Source organism: Dasypus novemcinctus, chromosome 7 (genome assembly GCF_030445035.2).
Source record: "Dasypus novemcinctus isolate mDasNov1 chromosome 7, mDasNov1.1.hap2, whole genome shotgun sequence".
Classification (NCBI taxonomy): Eukaryota; Metazoa; Chordata; class Mammalia; order Cingulata; family Dasypodidae; genus Dasypus; species Dasypus novemcinctus.
Genome location: NC_080679.1, coordinates 9587549 through 9606794, shown reverse-complemented (window position 1 = coordinate 9606794; position 19246 = coordinate 9587549).

Below are 19246 nucleotides of genomic sequence, written 5' to 3'. Positions count from 1 at the left end.
TATATAGGGTTGGGTAGAGGGAGGGGTTGGAGCTAGGGCGGGCTAGCTACGGGGTGGTAGTGGATAGGTGGGAGTGGGCGGGACTGGCGGAAAGGACAGCAACGGCTGGAGGGGGAAGATAACAACGGCTGGGAGGAGGGGTGGAGGGAGGCAGTAACAATTGCTCTCTTTTTGTTTTTTTTTTTTTGAGGGAAATAATGAGGGGAAAGGGGAATAGGCTGGGGAAGGCGAGGGGTAAGGGGGCAAAGCCGGCTGGCTATGGGCGAATGACATAGCATCTGGCCAGGATGCATGCATTAGCCCTCAGGGTCGGTGCGTGCCGGCGCTAGACGCACACCGAGCCTTGCCAGCGGAGCGGCCTTGCGATGCCCTAGAACCCCCATAGAAGGGAAGGAAATGACAGGGAGTGGCTAGAGTAGGTCTCTCGGGCGGAGAGGACGAAGAGGACGGTGGGGAGGGGGCTCTTCGGTGGCGAGGCGTTGGTAATGAACTTGCACGAAGGAGCTGAACACAGCATTGGATACAGCTTTGGCTTGATCTTTGGCAAGACTGACTACCCTCTTGATGCCCCAGGGGCCCACGGTGAGAATTAAAATGACGACAATGAGCGGGCCTAGAAATGGAAGGAGGTAAGGGAGGAGGGCATGAAAAAGATTGGAAGAATAGTTTGCGTTTTCTCGCTCTTTGCGGCGTTTTTCTAGTCCCTCTTGGACTTTTCTCAGATTGTCCTCGACTAGGCCGGTGGAATTGGCGTATATACAGCATTCTTCTCCAAGAGCGGCACAAAGACCTCCTTCTTTGAGAAGGAGGAGGTCGAGGCCGCGACGGTTTTGCAGGACTACTTCGGAGAGAGAGTTAAGAGAGTCTTTTAGATATTTGACAGCTTCGCGAAGATAGGTGATGTCTTCATCAACGGCCTGTCTGAGAGAGGAGAGGGCAGAAGACTGCGTGGCGAGGGCAGCGATGCCGGTGCCTGCCCCCGCGAGACCCAGAAGGGAAGCAACAGTTAGGGTTGTAGTGATTGGTTCCCTTTTTTGTAGGTGGAGAGAGGTTTGTTTGCGTAGCAAACGGCGGAAAAAGTCAGTGTCAGAGTGGTAGAGGACTCGAGGGGCGAGAAGGATAAGCACACAAATTTCATTACTAGCATTGAGGGTGGCGACGTTGAGGCAAGGGGTTAGTCCAGTGGAGGTACAAAGCCATTGAGAGGTGTTATGAGGGATTAAGAATTTGGCAGTAGTGCTGGGAGAGGAGTGACCAGAGCAAACACTAAGGGAGGGGTGAGGGCCTCGACGAGAATGAACACAGTGTCCTGTGGAGGAAACAGACTGAAAGGTTAGGGGGACAGAGGAGGCGTTCCAATTGCATTTGGTGGGATTCTGTTTAGAGGATTCGCTGAAGGAGAGATTGGTGGCGACAGGTTCATAGAGAGGAAGAGAGGGGGAGAGGCAGAGCCAACAGTTCCGAGTGAGGTTGGGGTAAGATGTGTTTAAAGAGGTGTATGAGGCATTGATTAGTTTGAAGAGAGGACTGGAGTCCTGAGCAGGGGGTAAGTGAGGCTTAAGAGCATGGGAGCTGAGGGAGGCAGTGGCAGGGGGGGGTACCAGGTGGGGGAGGAGAAGGAGGTTGTGCCTTAGGGGGGTTGAGAACTCGATTTGGGCCGACAGCAGGGGGTGGTGAAGCAGACGGCTGTTTCTTTACAATAGTGAAGACAGAGCCATAATCATAGCTTTCCATGTATAGACGGAACCCCCATGTGCGACCTTGAAACCAGATGTTTGAGTTGGGGTCTTTGACTGTGAGCGTGATGTTATTGTGTAAAGCATTGCCCTTTTTTAGAGTGAGATAGGGGTCTTTGTTTGGGGCTCCTGACCAGCCATGGGCTATAGTTTCACAGCCCCAGGAAGGGCAGAAAAAATGTGTCGGGTCATGGCAGCCTCTTGCAGAGGCAGGGCAGATATAGTAGCCATGGACTCCATAATCCCAGGGGCCGTTGAGGCTTGTAAGTGAGCTGTACCAGCATCGATGAGTTTTGTGTGTAACGTCTACGAGAGAACTGACGACAGGAAGGTTGGCAAGATTACATATGTGCACTGAGAAAGAGGGAGCACTCGCAGTTACATTGAAGGCAAGGACTTTGTCAAATCGAGAGAGAGTCCAGTTGAAAGGTCGATGATTTTGATTGGCAGCGGCTGAGAGGGCGAAGAAGGCCAGGGCGCAGGAAATGGTCACGAAGCTGTAGAGAGGCATCATTTGACGAGGCAGCATCTGTGGAGATAAAAGAGAGAGAAAGTTCCTCGCTCTTCACGCGTGGAGAGCGGGTGGCATGAGGGGAAGAGAGGGGGTTTTTGGATGATGGCTGGTGTTGGATTTGGGCGAACGGGGCGCAGTTTGGGCCACCATAGATAATGTTGTCTCTCACTGAGGGCATAGGGTGTTGATCGTTTGCTGGGACTAATGGGTCAGTGGCAGGCCGAATGCAGCGCCCAGGGATCCAGAGAGGCTGCGGCTCAGAATCTGGAAAGATACAAGCAAAGCCTCTCCCTTGTGCTAGGAGGGGAGCAGGATCTTGCCAACGATTGGTGGCAGGGTCTTTCCAATGGACTAGGGGGACTTGCGAAGGCTGCCACATTGGCCCCCAGTGCTTGTGGATGGGAGAAAGTCCTTGATTGTCAAAGGTTAGAAGATTGTGGTGAATGAGGCAGGCAGTCACAACGTCCATTGGGGCCTTGTGGGGGGAGGAGGCTCTCTCCTTCTGAATGAGCAGTTTGAGCTGTTGATGAGTACGTTCGACGATCCCTTGTCCTTGTGGATTATCCGGAATGCCAAAGTGATGTGTGATGTGATACATTTGCACGAAGCTGGCAAAGGCAGCACTACGATATGCTGGCCCGTTATCTGTTTTGAGATCCCATGGGACCCCCATGAACAGAATAGCTTGGCGGAGCGCTTTGACGCAATGTTTGGCGCTCTCCCCTGCAAGGGGGACTGCATAGCACAGATGCGAAAAGGTGTCAATCGCCACATGAAGATATTTGAGGCGGCCGAAGGCGTTGACATGAGTGACGTCTAATTGCCATCTTGAGTTTGGGCGGAGGCCGCGAGGGTTGACGCCTTGAGGTTGTAAAGGTCCAAGTGGCAGCAAAGGCGCACAAGTCCGGCACGCACGCACGAGGTGCTTGCAAGTTTCAATAGGTATGTCTGGAAAGAGCTTTCGGATGGACCGCGCAGAAAAGTGTAACTGGGAGTGTAAAAGCTTGGCTTGATTGACGAAGTTTCCAAGCCGCGGCTTGTTAGTGGAGTCTTCCCGAAAAGTGACTGGGTTTATTTGATGGGCGGACACGGAAGCGTCAGCAAGGTTATTTCCCTGAGTCAGAGGCCCTGGTAGGCCAGAGTGGCTTCTAATGTGAGCTATGAACCAGGGCTGTTGCCGTTCTTCAAGCAGCCGTTGCACAAAGGCGAGTGCCCGATCGATGTTTGAGTTACTTGGCAAGAAAGTGGCAAGTGGGAGGCTGCGACAGACTTGAAGAGTGTATAGGCTGTCGGTAAAAATATTGAGAGGCTGGTCTGGGTGGAGATTGAGGACTGCAGCGACAGCTAGAAGTTCGCCCACTTGAACAGAAAAGTCATTAGCGAACAGCAGTTGCCGTGGCTCAGGATTTTTAGGAGTGTATATGATGGCTGCAAATGCCGTTTTGGAGGCGTCTGTGAAGGCAGTGATGGCTGAAGGGATTGGGTTCCGTGCAGGCAACGGGCGGAACGGGTTGGAAAACGCCAATTGAGACATTCCTTGCAGCAATCGGTGATGAGGATAGTGGTTGTCAAAGGAGCCGCGAAAGAGCTCTATTAGGCTCTGCATTTGAGCATTGTTCATGATGAGAGAAGTGACTTCTTTGGCATCTAAAGGCCAAACAATGGTGTGCGGCGGGATGCCATATGTTTGCATGGAGAGAAGTACTAAGTCAGTAGCTAACGCAATCCATGCCCTTATAAAAGGGCAAATTTTTGGAAGCTTGCTTTTGGATGTATGCAGGAAAAGGAGAGGGCCATCTTGCCATAAGAGGCCCGTGGGAGTGATTGGCGTTGGCAGGATTAAGGCTAAGACTGGAAGGTTAGGGGAGAATCGCTCTAGACGGCATTGCTGCAGAGCGGCACTGACTTGTTGAACGGCTTCTCGGGCGGCAGGGGTGATGGTGATGTTCCGAGTAACCGCAGTTGGTGGGCTATCTTTGGTTTGCAAGAGCTCGAAAAGGGGCTGCATTTGCGCTGTTGTGATGGGGAGAGCTGAGCGAAGCCAATTAATCTGTCCACAAAGCCGTTGGAGCTCAGTGAGTGTCATCTTGTGAGAGACGTGAATTTTTGGGCTCGCAGGTTGAACGGACTGGTGAAAATGAAAGCCTAAGAATTGAAAAGGAGGTTGGAGGTTTATTTTGTCCGACTGCACAGTAAGCCCGAGGCTGGAGAGGTTTGTTATTGTTGCCGAGAGCAGATCATTGAGGAGCGCATGAGAGCTCGCTGCCAAAAGGAGGTCGTCCATGTAGTGGAGGATGTATGTGTGCTCCGGATTGAACTTGGAGCGCAGCGGCTTAACGGCATGGTTGACATACAATTGGCATATAGTAGGGCTGTTGCGCATGCCTTGAGGTAACACCTTCCATTGAAATCGCTGCGCTGCACCTTGGTTGTTGATGTGCGGAACTGTGAACGCAAACCTTGGACAGTCCTGGGGATGGAGAGGGATAGAGAAAAAGCAGTCTTTGATGTCGATGGTTGCTGCATGAAAATGTTGGGGGACTGCGGTGGGATGCGGGCATCCTGGCTGAGGCGATCCCATTGGCTTAATATGCTTGTTGATCTCTCGGAGGTCGTGGAGAAGGCGGAACTTGCCTGTGTTTTTCTTGTTAATGACGAAAATTGGCGAATTATAGGGACTGGTGGACGGTTCAATATGCTCCGCTTGTAGCTGCTCTTCGACGAGGGCAGAAAGAGCCTGTAGCTTGTGAGCTGGCAAGGGCCACTGCTCGACCCAGATGGGCTCCTCTGTGTCCCATTCCAGAGGGATAGGGTCAGGTTTTGAGATGGGAGCAGTGGCCTCTAGCAGGGGGGGGGGCAGCGCGGCTGAGAAGGCTTCTGTGGTGATTCGGGCTTTTAACTGGCTGAGGACATCTCTCCCCCATAAGATCGTCTGGACTGACGAGAGGACGAGTGGGCAAATTTGGCCTTCGTGGCCTTCTCGGTCACTCCAGTGCAGAGGCTGAGATGTTTTCCAGGAGGTAGCGGCTCCTGTGGCGCTGATGACTTGAGGGCCAGTTTCGAGGGGCCAGTGATTGAACGCGGCGATCTCAAAGGGAACACAGGAGACTTCAGCACCAGAGTCCAGAAGCCCATCGAGCCATTGTCCATCGATTTTAAGCTCTAATGAGGGTCTCTGGCAGCGTGTGATGGGCATTGTCCACATTATGGCTTGGGAGTCTTCCCGAGGACCTCTTGCGGGTGGGGCTGAGGCCTGCCCCACTGGGAGTTTAAAGGCTGCTGGTAGTTTTGGATGGCACGGCAGTCACGAGCCCAGTGATATCCTTTTCCACAGCGTGGACACGGTGTAGAAGGGCCTCTCGGTCTTCGCGGTGGCAGGGCGGAGCGGGGTGTTGGGCCTGGCTGAGGGCACTCGCGGACGAAATGGCCGGACTGACCGCACCGAAAGCAGACAGAGGTGGGAGTAGATGAAATGGCCATGGCAGAAGCAAAGGCAGCAGTGAGCGTTTTGACTTGCGGGTCAACGTCGCGGCAGGCGACGTGATAGCTTTATCACGTATGGGGAGGACCACAGCCTGGAAGGGCGCAAGGCATCCATCTATGATGAGCTCTTTGGCGAGTGCGAACTGAGCGTCTTCACTAGAAATTTTTTGCTGGCAAGCTTCCAGGACGCAGGCGACGAATGCTGGGAAAGTTTCATTGGAGTCTTGAAGCAGTTGTGTGAGCTTGGTGGGCTGCTTGGTGGAGACCAGAGAAAAGGACCGGTGGACGAGGAATTTTACCCGGTGCCAAAATCCTGAGTCAATGTGTAGATATGGACGAGGGTCCGCGTAGTTGTTGATCCCCATATACGCATCAGGTGGATCTAAGAGGCCAGCTTGGGCATTTTCTACTACCTGCTGGTCAACGGCTGCTTGGTAGTGAGCTCGCCATTCAAGAAATTGACCTGGCGTTAAGATGGTACGGGCTAGGGAAATCCAGTCGTATGGGAGAACGAGTTGAGTTGCCAGCTCTTCAAGGAGCTGCGTCACATAAGGGCTGCCGACTCCATCTTCTTTAACAGCTTTGCGGAGGGTCTAAACTTCTTCCGCTGTGAAGGGCAGCCAAGTTTGAGGTCGTTGTGGCGTAGGCTGCAGATTTAGTGGGTAAAGCTGGGGGGTATGAGAGGGTGCCCCGCTAGGAGTAGGTGGAGGGCTACTGCCATACGGTGGTGGCGAGGGATAAGCGGAAAATAAGTGAGAAAATGGCGGCTGGGCAGCATTTCGACGACAACAAAATGGCGGCGGGGCACTTCCGGGCCAAGATGGCGGGGTGGCCGCGTCACTTCCGGGCGCCGGCCAAGATGGCGGAGTAACTGCGTCACTTCCGGGCGCCGGCCGAGATGGCAGAGTAACTGCGTCACTTCCGGGCGCCGGCCGAGATGGCGGAGTAACTGCGTCACTTCCGGGCGCCAGCCAAGATGGTGGAGTAACTGCATCCGGTTGTGAACAAAATGGCGCGGGGGAAGCTTCCGGTTTAGCGGAAGATGGCGACCATACAGTTTCCGGGGCGGAGCCGGATGCTGACAGGGCAGGAAGAGGCGGGTAAAGGCAGGAAGAAGCGCCTTTGTTCTCGCCGGCGGGCTCCAGGCCTGGTGAAGAAGAAGCCGGAAGTGCGCCATTTTGGGCAGAGGTGGAGGAAGAAGGTGGAAGTTCGCCATTTTGGGGAGCCGCAGGAGCGGTCTCTGTGTGCCGCGGGGAGCTCGGGCGGGGGGGCTCACGCTCGAGGGCGGCCGCAAGTTGGTCAGACAGAGAGTCAGTGTCGGCGGACTCATTGGGATCACAGTCTAGAGGCTGCTTGGGAGAAGCCTCATGAATAGTCTCGGATGGGGCACCGAGGAGACAGGTGCGGATGGCGACGAGAACGGGTAAGAGGCCTGGCGGGAAGGAGCGTTTTTCATGCTCCATTGCAGAGGCGACTCGATCTATGAGTCGCGAGTATGTGTCCGGGCTCCAGAGTTGGCAAGTGGCGAGCCACGGATTAAAGGGGAGCAGAAGGTCCCAGTATTTTTGGAGTTGCCGCAGGGAAACGCGGACTCCATTGGTGTCAAGCAGGGTGGCGAGGGCCCTGACTTGCGGCGCCTGACGCGTAGATAGAGAGGCGCCCATGTTGAAATAGAGACAGGACGACGGCGAGGGGTCCCTACCTGGAGAACGAGGATGGGCCGTCCGATTCACAGCAGCAGCAGCAGCAGAGAGGGGCCGGGGGAGGAGCTTCCACGTTGGGCGCCAGTTGTAGCTGAGCGAGAGGGTTTCGTCCTCGCTCAGGCCCAAGAGTTGGGGGGGCTTGCTCCTGCCGAACCACTGGCGGGGGGTGCCCCAAGAGGGAGCACTGGTTCTCCAGGCGTGGGGGACGCGCGGTTGGGGAAAAACCACGGAGACCGCTTGAGCGCAAGAACAGGTCTGCTTTATTGCGGAAGTACACTTGGTTATATAGGGTTGGGTAGAGGGAGGGGTTGGAGCTAGGGCGGGCTAGCTACGGGGCGGTAGTGAATAGGTGGGAGTGGGCGGGACTGGCGGAAAGGACAGCAATGGCTGGAGGGGGAAGATAACAAGGGCTGGGAGGAGGGGTGGAGGGAGGCAATAACAGATCACTGAGCCACATCGGCTGCCACTTACTGATTTTTAAGAACTCTTTATTTGGTAAAGTTCATGGAAGTTGAAAATATTTCCCACAGGGTGTCATTTATCTTAGTTTTGTTTTTAGGAATGGGTTTTTCTCCTTTTCATAGAAACTCAATACTTTCTGTGATCATATGTAGCACTCCTTTCCTTCCTTTTCTGCTTTTTTCCAAACATTACTTTTCTGCCTTTGGTGTCATGCTTGGAAACATGTTTCCCCCCCTCAAATATTATGTGAAGATTCACCTACATTTTCTTTTCTTGAATTTTATTTATAAATTATAAATAAATTATTTAATATCTAAATATTTATTAAATTCTAACTTGTTTTGGGAAAAGAAATAGGGATTGATTTTTTTCATAAGTTTAGACTACTGCTCCAATAGTATTTAATATACAAAGAATACAAATTAATTTTAAGATAGTAAGTGTAACAGTATAAACATAGAATAGGACTTGAATGTTTCATTAAAGAATAGTTCTCATAATCAATAAACCTATGAACAAAGGTTCATGCTTGTAATAACTGGAAATTGAGTCTGTGTAATATAGTCTCCCCTCTGCCCAACTGGAAGGTTTAAATAATAAAAATTGATTTCTTGGTCAAGAGAACTTAACACCATGCACTCATCTCCCTCTTCCCCCAATATTTACTGAAGTGAACTAAGAATTATCAAGGCAGCTAAAATCTCTGTTAGCAATGAAACCTGATAAGTGTTGCTATCCACAGGCTTGTAGGACAGAGGCTTAGAGAAGTTTCTACCAAAGACCAGGTGGCTATGGACCTGACCAATCTGCTAGTAACCACATGTGAAGGCAAACTGCCTGGGAAATAAGAGGGGACTCTCCAGTGGGGTCCCCAACACCTGAAGTTGGGAGTTTGGGGGTCGAGAAGACAGTGAATCCAGGGACAAAACTGGGAGAAGATTATGGCTTCACATCAGCGTGCAGAACTGAAGTAGAGGTTTGGAGGGCAGGTATTGGCACTTGCTGACAGATCTCACCTGGCCGGTACCTCCAGACCCAGCTGGGTTGAAGTGGCCACCATGTCAACACTGAAAAAAGGCACCTCAGGCTCCAGGGTAGTTTCCAGCAAGCAACAGCTTCTGATTGTACATTTCTCTCTATTCCTCATGAGCAACTGGACAGTCAATTGAACAAAATAAACTGGAGGCAATAAAGGCTCCTTTTCCCTTTGTTTGACACAAATATTTATATATGTCTTCATGATCTGTAACAAAATTCATCTCCACTTCCAATACAGAATGAGTTCTGAAAGAATGGCCAACCCATCAAAATCACCATTGTGCATGCCAAGGCTCAGGAGCTCGAAAGAGAGGAAACAATGTGAGGGATTAGAACAAAAGTCAAGCTCCTAATGAAACAGACCTCTTGCCAGAAACCAAAAAGTTAAAGTACAGACAAAATTCAGGACTTGGCAACACTCAGAAGGGACCCTCCCTAAGATCAGAAGAGACATTTCAAATGAAAAATACAATTGCAATATTTTGGATTCTAAGGCAGGTGGTGATCAGTGGTGTGGCCATTACAGAAAAATGAGATGGTAAAGTAGAAGACCATTTCAAGAGCTTGGAGCTGAAAAACAATGCGATAGAAGTCCATTTGTTCACCCTGCCATTATTTTAGTGCCTCCTACAGGCCAGGTAATATTTCCATGCTGGGGGCGAAGCAGTGAACAAAGGAAAATTCAAGACATGGCAGAACCTATGTTCCACTGGTGAGAGATATGCAATAAAGCAAAGACATACTTATTAAATCAAGTGTTCAGAGAGGATGAGTGCCTTGAAGGCAGTTTAAGGGGAGATGGATCTCCATCAGAGAAGAGGTGACTTTTTCTAAATAAGATGGCAGAGAAGGCACATTTGATAAGAAGCTAAAATAAAGTGAAAGAGCAAGAATGCAGTTATAGGAACAGCATTCCAGCAAAGGGACTAGCAGGTGTCAAGGCCCTGGGGTGGGAACATGCATGGCATTCCCAGGAACAGCTGTTTGATTTGCCTCAGCAGTTTAGGGGCCACATATAGAGGTCTTTCTCAGTTTTTCCAAGAAATCATCCAATTTTCATATGCCCCTAACACCAGGAAGTCTCTCTCCCCAACTCCTAAAGTCCCCAACTCCTCCGACCCTTGCCACGTAGCCTGAGAAGCTGGGAGGCATATTCTGTCCAAGGGAGTCAATCCTCCTCCCCCGGCTGGATGGAGAGAAAGAGGAGGGTCGGAGCAGTCCACAGCTTCGCGCACAGGGTCGCATTTAAAGTGCGGCCCGCACATTCTGGTGGGGGACCTACAGGAGGGCTGGGCTTCCTGGGACTGGGGTGTGTGCCAAGAGATCACAAGCATTTCCTTGGTGGGCTGCACGGGGTGAGGAGGCGTGGCGATGGGTAAGGTTGTCCTGCAGTGGAGTTTCTAGAGGGAAAACAGCTCTCAGCAGAGGAGCTCAAGGAAGTGCTGGATTTCCCTGCGGGCAAAAGGGCACGAAGCCGGCTGGGATCTACCCCTCCTATGGGCACAACAGGCAAGAAATCCTCAAGCATGGAAGGAGGATTTTCCCAAGGAAGAGAGTCAGTGTAACCATCTGCCGGCCAAAGTGGAGGAGCTCTGCTCAAACGCGCCCTGAACTTCAAACGAGGAAGCTCTGTGGTAGGTGGGGGCCGGGGGGGAACAGGGGACTGGAAGGAGGAGAAGTGTCAGGAGGGAAATAAAGGGAAGCAGCCATGCCCCCACCCCAGAAAGGCTTTGCGCCCTTATAGAGGAAATAGATGCTCGCTTTTTCCTAATTAACCAGTTTCAAGGTTGCCTTCCTTTCTTTCCCATGAATGCGTATTCCTTTTAAAAGTCATGAAAACAAAACCTCGTGGGCAGAGGTTTGCTCAAAACCAGCGCCCTCTTTCTGCATTTGTGGTTTTCAGCCTTAAGGTGTCACCATCCTGAGCGGGTTCTCCCAGCGATTAAAACACCAGTGCTTTATTTTGATTTCCAAATAGAATGGATTTAAGATTTCCCCTCCAATAGTGACGCTAACACTCCTCGGCTTTCTGATACATATTCTTAAGTGTGAGTGGGGAAGGCGGAATCAAGGGCAGCCCCGGGACACCCCGGGGAAGGTTTTGTGTGCCATCACCATCTATCATTTGTTTTGTAGTGGGAGAATAAAAGGGAAGAAGCGCTATTCTGGATGCACAAAAAGCCATCGGTGGGTTGAAATGAACATAGGAACTTGCTGTTTCTATTCAGAACAGAAGCGTAGAGAGAACAAAACAGATTCCCTTCAATTCCTTCTAACTTAAACCTCATCCAGAGGGGACCACAGGTGTGAACTGAGAGACAAATAAGCTTCTTCAGGAAAATAACCACCAAGATTCTCTTAGTTGTTCGTGAAATGCTTGCTGTGTTAAAAGGCACTGGTAGTGATAAATCAACCTCGGGTAAAGGGTTGAGCAATTCGGGTAATCTTATTGATTTAGGCCCAGCTGATCTCTGGAACGTACAACGTTATTTTTCAGTGAATCAATCTCGTCTGGTCAGGAAGGCTTTGCACTCCATTTGTCTTCAATCAGATGCACATAATTGATCACAATTTGTATTTGTTAATGACCTTTCACTGAACTATCACTGACCTGCTTTGGGGCCACAGGGATCGATCTTGTGGATGACTCATTAGTCTTGGTGACTTTTCTAAATGCCTGGTGCTTTTCTGCAGTTGTGTCCTCTATTAGGTGTTTATTAATGCAGAAACCGAGGTCTCTGGCTAATTTTTTTGTAAACTAAAATAGAATTTTGATGAGGAGAAGCATGGCCCACTCCACGCATGGCCATAGAAAGGCCATCCATATGCTCACAATTCTCCCCCTTGAAACTCCAGGGCAGGAGGGAAAAGTGACACCATGTATCCAGAATGGAGCCCATCCGCTTTGAATCCTCTTGAATCCAGCCAGCTGCTTGGAGTAAGGACGTCTGCTATGACTCCTTTCCTCCCAGTTGCCCAGGATGAAGTCCTCTGCGCCATCTTGGTCCCTTTATTCTCCCCCCCACCTTCACCCTGTCCATGTTTGCAGAAATTCTCAGGAGTCTTCTTCTGTGCCACCATTCTTCTCTTTCTTGCACCCAACCACCCAATTCCACTCTTCTTATTCAGGCCCTTGAGGGAGGGGGCAGGGTGTAATGGATGGCAGTGTACCCATTGGCATCCTGGGAACCTCAGATTGAGAGCAGTGAGCTCTGTCCTAAATTCTTAGGGAACTGGACATCAAATCTGAAAGCCCAATTGTGCCGTAACCTACACAGAGAGGGCAGCTACTCCATAACCACTTGTCTAGTCCAGGGTCTCCCAGCTGCAGACCACAGAGCGCCAGGGTTCCTTGTGTGTGAACAGCCTCTGGTGGACAGAGATCCAGATCTCCGGATCCTGTTTTAGTCAGAGCTGTGAGTCTTTATCTCTTTGAAAGAATTTACCAGCATCTCCTTCTTCCATGAAGGAAGTTGACTAATTCATCACAAAGGTGAATGACTTTTTTGCTTTGGAAAACCTTCCAAGGGGACCAGGCTCTAGGAAATAAGAGGGAGCTACTTTGCTCCTCAAGGTGAAATCACAGAATATTTGAATTTTTTATAGGTAGTCCCTTGGACAGGGGGTGAAGATATTGAATCTGTATGATAAGGCAAAAGGGAAGGAAATGCTCAAGGAGTGGAAGTCCAGAGGCTGGGATTTCAGAAAAGCAAGTGCTTTGGTGGAGAATGGCTAGGGAATGTTCAGGAATAGTGAAGTCTGACATTAAAGTTAAAGGTATTCCTATACTTACCAAATGCAATGGATGTGTCACGATGATGGGAGAGAGTGTTGCTGTGGGGGAAGTGGTGGGGTGGGGGCAGTGGGGTTGAATGGGACTTCATATTTTTTGAATGTAATATTTTTAAAAAATGAATTTAAAAAACTAAAAAAAAAAGTTAAAGGTATTCCTGATTCTAATCTATACTCACAAAACCTTCAACAAAAGACTATTGTATACAACAGCTTTGTGCTGATGGAACTTGGGGGAATGAGGGGCAGATGTGTCTACATTACAGATGAAGAGAGAGAATGTAGTCTACTATGTAACTATTTATTTGTTAATTCGTGGGTCTCTCACTAGATTATAAGGAGTGTTGTCACCGGAGCAGGGGCTTTGCATTGTTCATCACATAGAATGGTGCTGAGAGCTAACAGGAACTCAATAAACATTTGCTGAATGAATAAAGGGATTTGAGAGCACACTGCAGCTGCAGGAGGACAAATAATGCTTTGGGTTTAAGAGCCGGATAGGTATCATACATTTATAGTAGATAGTCACCTACTATAAATGCTCACCTATGAATCCCCAAAACCTGAGAGGAAGGTTGGACTTGCACAGTTAATAGGGCAGGGACTCAAAGAGTTTCATTTGAACATTAATAGAAAGTGGAAGGTGCAATAGAAGATTCATATTCCCATTTCCAGTTTCACCAGAAAATGACTAGAATACTCTTGTGGGTAATATAAATAAGAATACATTCTTTTCCTAGTGAGAAGGGCCCTGGTTTGCTAAAGATCTTATTATTGCTCTGATAGTCCTTTATCTGCATTCTCATGTGAAATAAAAAGTCATGTCTCCAAAAAGAATGGGCTAAGTCCATGCAAAGTATCTGTTTTGATTTGCTAATAGCTGTGGGAAGCAATATACCACAAATGGGTTGACTTTTACAATAGAGTTTATTGGCTTGCAAGTTTACAGTTCTGCGGCTGTGAAAATATCCAAATCAAGGCTTCATCAGGCAATGCTTTCTCCCTGAAGACCATTTGTCCACAATCCTGGACTTCCCTCTCCCATAGCAGGGCACATGGTGGCATCTGCTGGGCTCTTCCTCCTCCTCCAGGTTTCCTTGCCTTTAGCCTCCTGCTTTGTGTCTTTCTCTCTGCTTCTGTGTTCTCTTGGCTTTACCTACTGGCTGCCAGGGTTTTCTCTCTCAGCTTCTGGGGGTTACTTTACATCAGTCTTTCTGTGTTCAGCTTATTTTTAAAGGACGCCAGTAAAAGGATCAAAACCCACCCTGGGTCACGGTCTACTGAAGTAATCTAACTGAAAGGTCCCACCTACACTGGGTTCACACCCACAGGAATGGATTAACTCTAAAGACATGATCTTTTCTGGGGTCCATAAAAGCCTCAAACTCATACAGTATTGATGGAAAGGCTAAGTGCTATGCTTGTGATTTTTGTATGTATTTGATTGGGCTTTATACTGCCTACAGTTTCTAGGTTTTCTGCAACATGGGACATGTAGCTAGAACTGATTTTACTTGCTTTTCAAAAAAGACAGTCTGTTGGTGTTTTGAGTAAATTATTCTGACTTAAATTCTTACTACATCTGTATTGCTTAATATTTCAGTGGTGGTTGATTAGTGGCCCCAAAGAGATATGTCCAAGTCCTAATTCCCAGTAGATGTGAATGGGACCTTGTTCTTACAGTGAAAAAGAACTTAGAGATAGGAAGACCACAGGTCCTAATTTGCACGGGACAGCCAATATTTGCCACTGTTATTTTGATCTCCTGTCCCTTCAACAACCCTAGTTAGACCTCAGAAATGTCCCTTGCTTTATAGATGCAAAGAGTGAGGTGACCCATCACCCCATCTGACCATGAGAACAACATCACACGTCTTCCATTAGAGGGGCATACTATGACATATTATGACCAGTCCTCCTTAAAACTGTCAATGTCATAAAAACCACATATACTGGCACAGCCAAGAGGAGCCTAAGGAGATGTGACAACTAAATGTTGGGATCCTGGAACAAAAAGGACATTAGGGGGAAACTATGGAAATCTGAATATAGACTTTAGTTAATAATAATGTATTGATATTGGTTCATTAACTGTGATAGATGTACCATACTAAAGAAAGATGTTAATAATAGGGGAAACTGGGTGAGGGATATATGGGAAGTCTCTGTACTATCATTTTTGTATATTCTGTAAATCCAATACTGTTCTAAAAACTAAAGTTAATTTAAAAAAAAAAAAATGAGTTGCAGAAATGAAGTGTTAACCCAGATTCCATTCAAGGCTTATAACCTACATCTCCAGTTTGCCTCCAGGAAATTTTCTACCATATCACACAAACTGTAACAACACATTGTATCATATATTATAATGCAATAAAACTGCACTTTTACCAAAGTATTCTACAATTTAGAGCCTTCAAACTTTGTAATATTTAGCCATTTAAGTGAAGCCAATCAAGCTAAACCATTTTGGCTTATAAGATTTTCTTTTCATAACATTATTATAGGAGTATTACCAAAATAAGGAAATTTTTAATTTAAAATACTCTTCCCGCCTCATTGGAGATTGAATCACATTCCCCACAAAAGACATATTCAAGTCTTACTCCACGTTCTTGTTTGTAAATAGGGCCTTTGGAGAGGTTATTATCGGTTAAGGTGAGGACTCATCCATGAAGTCTTTTTGAAGATCCTATTTAGACAAAGCCAAATTGAAATCTAGGTGGGCCTCAGTCCATAAGACTGGAGTCCTTATAAACAAAGGAAATTCAGATGCATTCAGTTAGTAGAAATGAGAAATGAGAAGTAAAGAGACAGAGATTGATGGAGAGCACCATATGACAGAGGAACCTCATGGATGGTGGCAAGCCAGCCCCAGAATGCTTCAGACTTTGGAGAAAGCCTGACCTGTCAAGACCTTGCTTTGGATGTCTAGTTTCCAAAATGTTGACACAATAAAACTCTGGTTTAAGCCTACCAGTGTGTGGTATTTGACAAAGCTGCCCTAGAAAACCAAGATACCACTGAACCTCAAATTCAGTACATGAAAATTTGACTGCTTCCAAGAGTTCTACATGACAATGGACACAAGCAATGGAGAGCATGTCACCAAGCAGGATCTACACTTTCACTGACATAATCCCATGTTGGAGCTTATTGAACTTCACCTTCATAATCATTGCAAGGACTAAGGAGCAAAGATGCAAGCTGAATTTACTAATCATATCTTAAGTTATTCATTGTTTCAGGTGAGAAGCAAGCTTTTTCACTTCAGATTGGAAATCCCTGGCAAGGATAGGGTCAGAGCTTCTATTTGCAGAGAACTTATAAATTTTTGGAACTGAAAATTAGTAGCATTAAAGAGATGAGGAATGGTTGTACCATAGCAAGCCTTTCTCTTAGTAGGTGCTCAGTAAGAAATTATTGAATTGAAATAAATAACGTGAAGGGAATGTTTGTGAGGCATTGAAAGCAGGTGAATGTAATATCTGAGGTTCTAAATTTTGCAGAAGTGAGATTCAAACACCAGTTAGACCTCAGACCCAGGAGGCCCTGACATTCTTGGTGAATAGTCCAGGGATCCCTTTCTGATCTGTCTCATTTGTATTCTGCCTGGAGAACTGAATTTGAAATGCTGATTGATATCATGACATTTATATCTTGATCCTGTGACATTTGCACAATGCTGTCCCTCATCATTACTGCAGATCCACATTGGGGTGGAGGATGGTTGGGATAGGGCAGAGCCTCAAATATATGGTCCTGGCCCATGAGTTGAGTTTTCAACCTGCTACTAGTCTGTTAATTCACAGAAGATATTAAGAAATAGGAGGAATATTTGAGGAAAGAGTGCCTTATGCTCTGACATAAACTAGGGTTTGAACCAGTGGGAAAGGATGGTGAATCAGGTTCAGATTTTAATTCTAACTTTACCACTATCTCTGTCAGTGTAAACCAACTTGCCTCATTTGTCAGCAAGTTAATTTCTTTTATTTAAAAAAAAAATTTTTTTGTTTTTATTTTTGAAAACATATAGATCACAAAAAATGTTACATTAAAAAATATAAGAGGTTCCCATATACCCCACACCTCACACCCTCACTCCTCCCACATCAACAACTTCTTTCATCCTTGAGGCACATTCATTGCATTTGGTGAATACATTTTGGAGCACTGCTGCACTGCATGGATTATACTTTACATTGTAGTTTACACTCACTCCAGTACTTTCAGTGGCTTATGGCAGGATATATAATGTCCAGTGTCTGTCCCTGCAATATCATTTAGGACAACTCCAGGTCCTGAAAATGCCCCCACATCACATCTCTTCTTCCCTCTCCCTGCCCTCAGCAACTACCATGGCCACTTTCTCCACATCAGTGCTACAGTTTCTTCCATTTCTAGTCACAATAGTTCTATAATAGAATACCAGTAAGTTCACACTAATCCATATTTTATTCCTTTATCCTGTGGACCCTGGAATGGTGATGTCCACTCCACCTCTATATTGAGAGGGGGCTTAGATACCACATGGTTGATAGATGCAATTTTCCTGCTTGGAGTTGTAGGTACTCTCGGTTCCCTGGTGTGGTGGTTGACCATCTTTACCTCCCTGTTAGCAGACCTGGGTAAGTCCAATGAACCAGAGGGTAGGAGTTGCAACTTTGCTGAGGCTCAGGGCCCAGCTGTCATATGGACAGTCCAGAGATTCAAGTCTCCTGCACATACACCAACCCCAACACCAACCACAGGTTCAGTAAAAGTGACAGAAGAGGCATGTGTAGAAAGGTCACGTCTGAGTCCAACTCCATCACACTCAGGAACACAAATTCCAAAGTAGGGCCCACTGAGAAGGCACTGAACTCCAGAGCCATCTGCCATGACCATAGAACCTGTGTGTCTCTGTAGCCCCCAGGAACACCAGTACCTAGGGTAGCATCTACTTTGACTGTCTCTGGGATCCTGCTGAGGTGTGTGTAAGTGCGACCCCTCTGATGACCTCCTGACTCTTTTTCGAAGACTCTTAGCCATATAAACTAATTTGTCTTTACCATTTTCCCCTTTTATTCAAGGTCTTTTGCTAATTGCATAATGAGTTAGTGATTGGTAGTAATCCCTCGGCACCAGGGAGGCTCATTCCTGGGAGTCATATTCCACACTGAGGGGAAGGCAATGCAGTTACATGCTGAGTTTGGCTTAGAGAGTGGCCATATTTGAGCAACATGGAGGCTCTCAGAAGGTAACTCTTAGGCACCCTGCAGCTCTAGGCCTAGTTCAAATTTCAGGCACACAGGCTCATAAGAAGAGTCATCAGTATCAAGGGCTCATTGTTGGACCATCCTTCTTCACTGGTCTTTGCCCTTGCACTTGGGGAGTTGTTGCTGTTCCATTGGGGAATGTGACAGAGCTCCCCTAGCTAGGAACTCAGCACTCCCTCAGTTGTCGTTTATAACTGTAACTATTATGAAAATACCCAAAGAATATCCGAGCATTTTTATAAACCCTATATACATGCCCTGGATAACTCCCTCCCAACTATGCATCCCCCATCAATAACACCCCATACCAGCGTTCCTCCCCTGCCATAGTTGAACCCCTCTGTGGTCCAAAACTTCTTGAAAAATGAAGCCTATCATATTGCCAAATTCAATTAATAGGAAAATGAAATAGTAATGATAGGTTGAAAGATTAGAAATAGAATACATATTAATTTAGAAAAACCAAAATAAAGTAAAAAATAAATTGGGGTATTAAAAAATGAGAAATATCATAAAGTTTTGTTTTTGACATTTTGCCTTTCATCACTGTAATATGTGTTGCCTTGTATGTACAGCAGCAAGGCGATTTCTTTCATTTCTTCTTCATTGTCTACATCCTTTTTTTAAAAAAATTTTTAATTCTGTCTTCAAAAAAGTTTTAGATCACAGTAAAGTCACATATACAATATAGGGGCTCCCATATATCCAACATCAAACCCTTTTCACCCTTCCCCAGCAATAATCTTTTTATATGTTCATGTTATATTTACTGCAACTGATGTATAGATAATGAAACATAGCTATCAATCATGGTTCCATTTTGGTTTACATTATGGCTTATATTTTAGACTGCACAATTTTCTAAATTTATATTACATTATAGTTTACATTTTAGCCTATAAACTTTTATACATTTTTGCTAAATTTTAACATGTCCTATATCCATCATTGCACTGTCTTTTGGAACACTTCCATTGCCCCAGTTACCCTGCTTCCATCTATCCTATTCCTCTCTCTCCCTGTCCTCATGGCCCACAGTGACAACCAAGCTTCACTGCTTGAAGGTCCAGATTCACAGATACTTGCAACAATGCTGAGGGCTGGACATTCTAGACTGTTCTCCCCCATTGGGAGCCACCAATTCTCTTGAAAGACACCTGGGACCCTGTACATGTGAAGCAGGTGCTCAACCACTGAGCTATACCCATTCCCCCAAGCAGTAAATGAAAAATACATATAAGTGCACTTTAAAATTTGAGG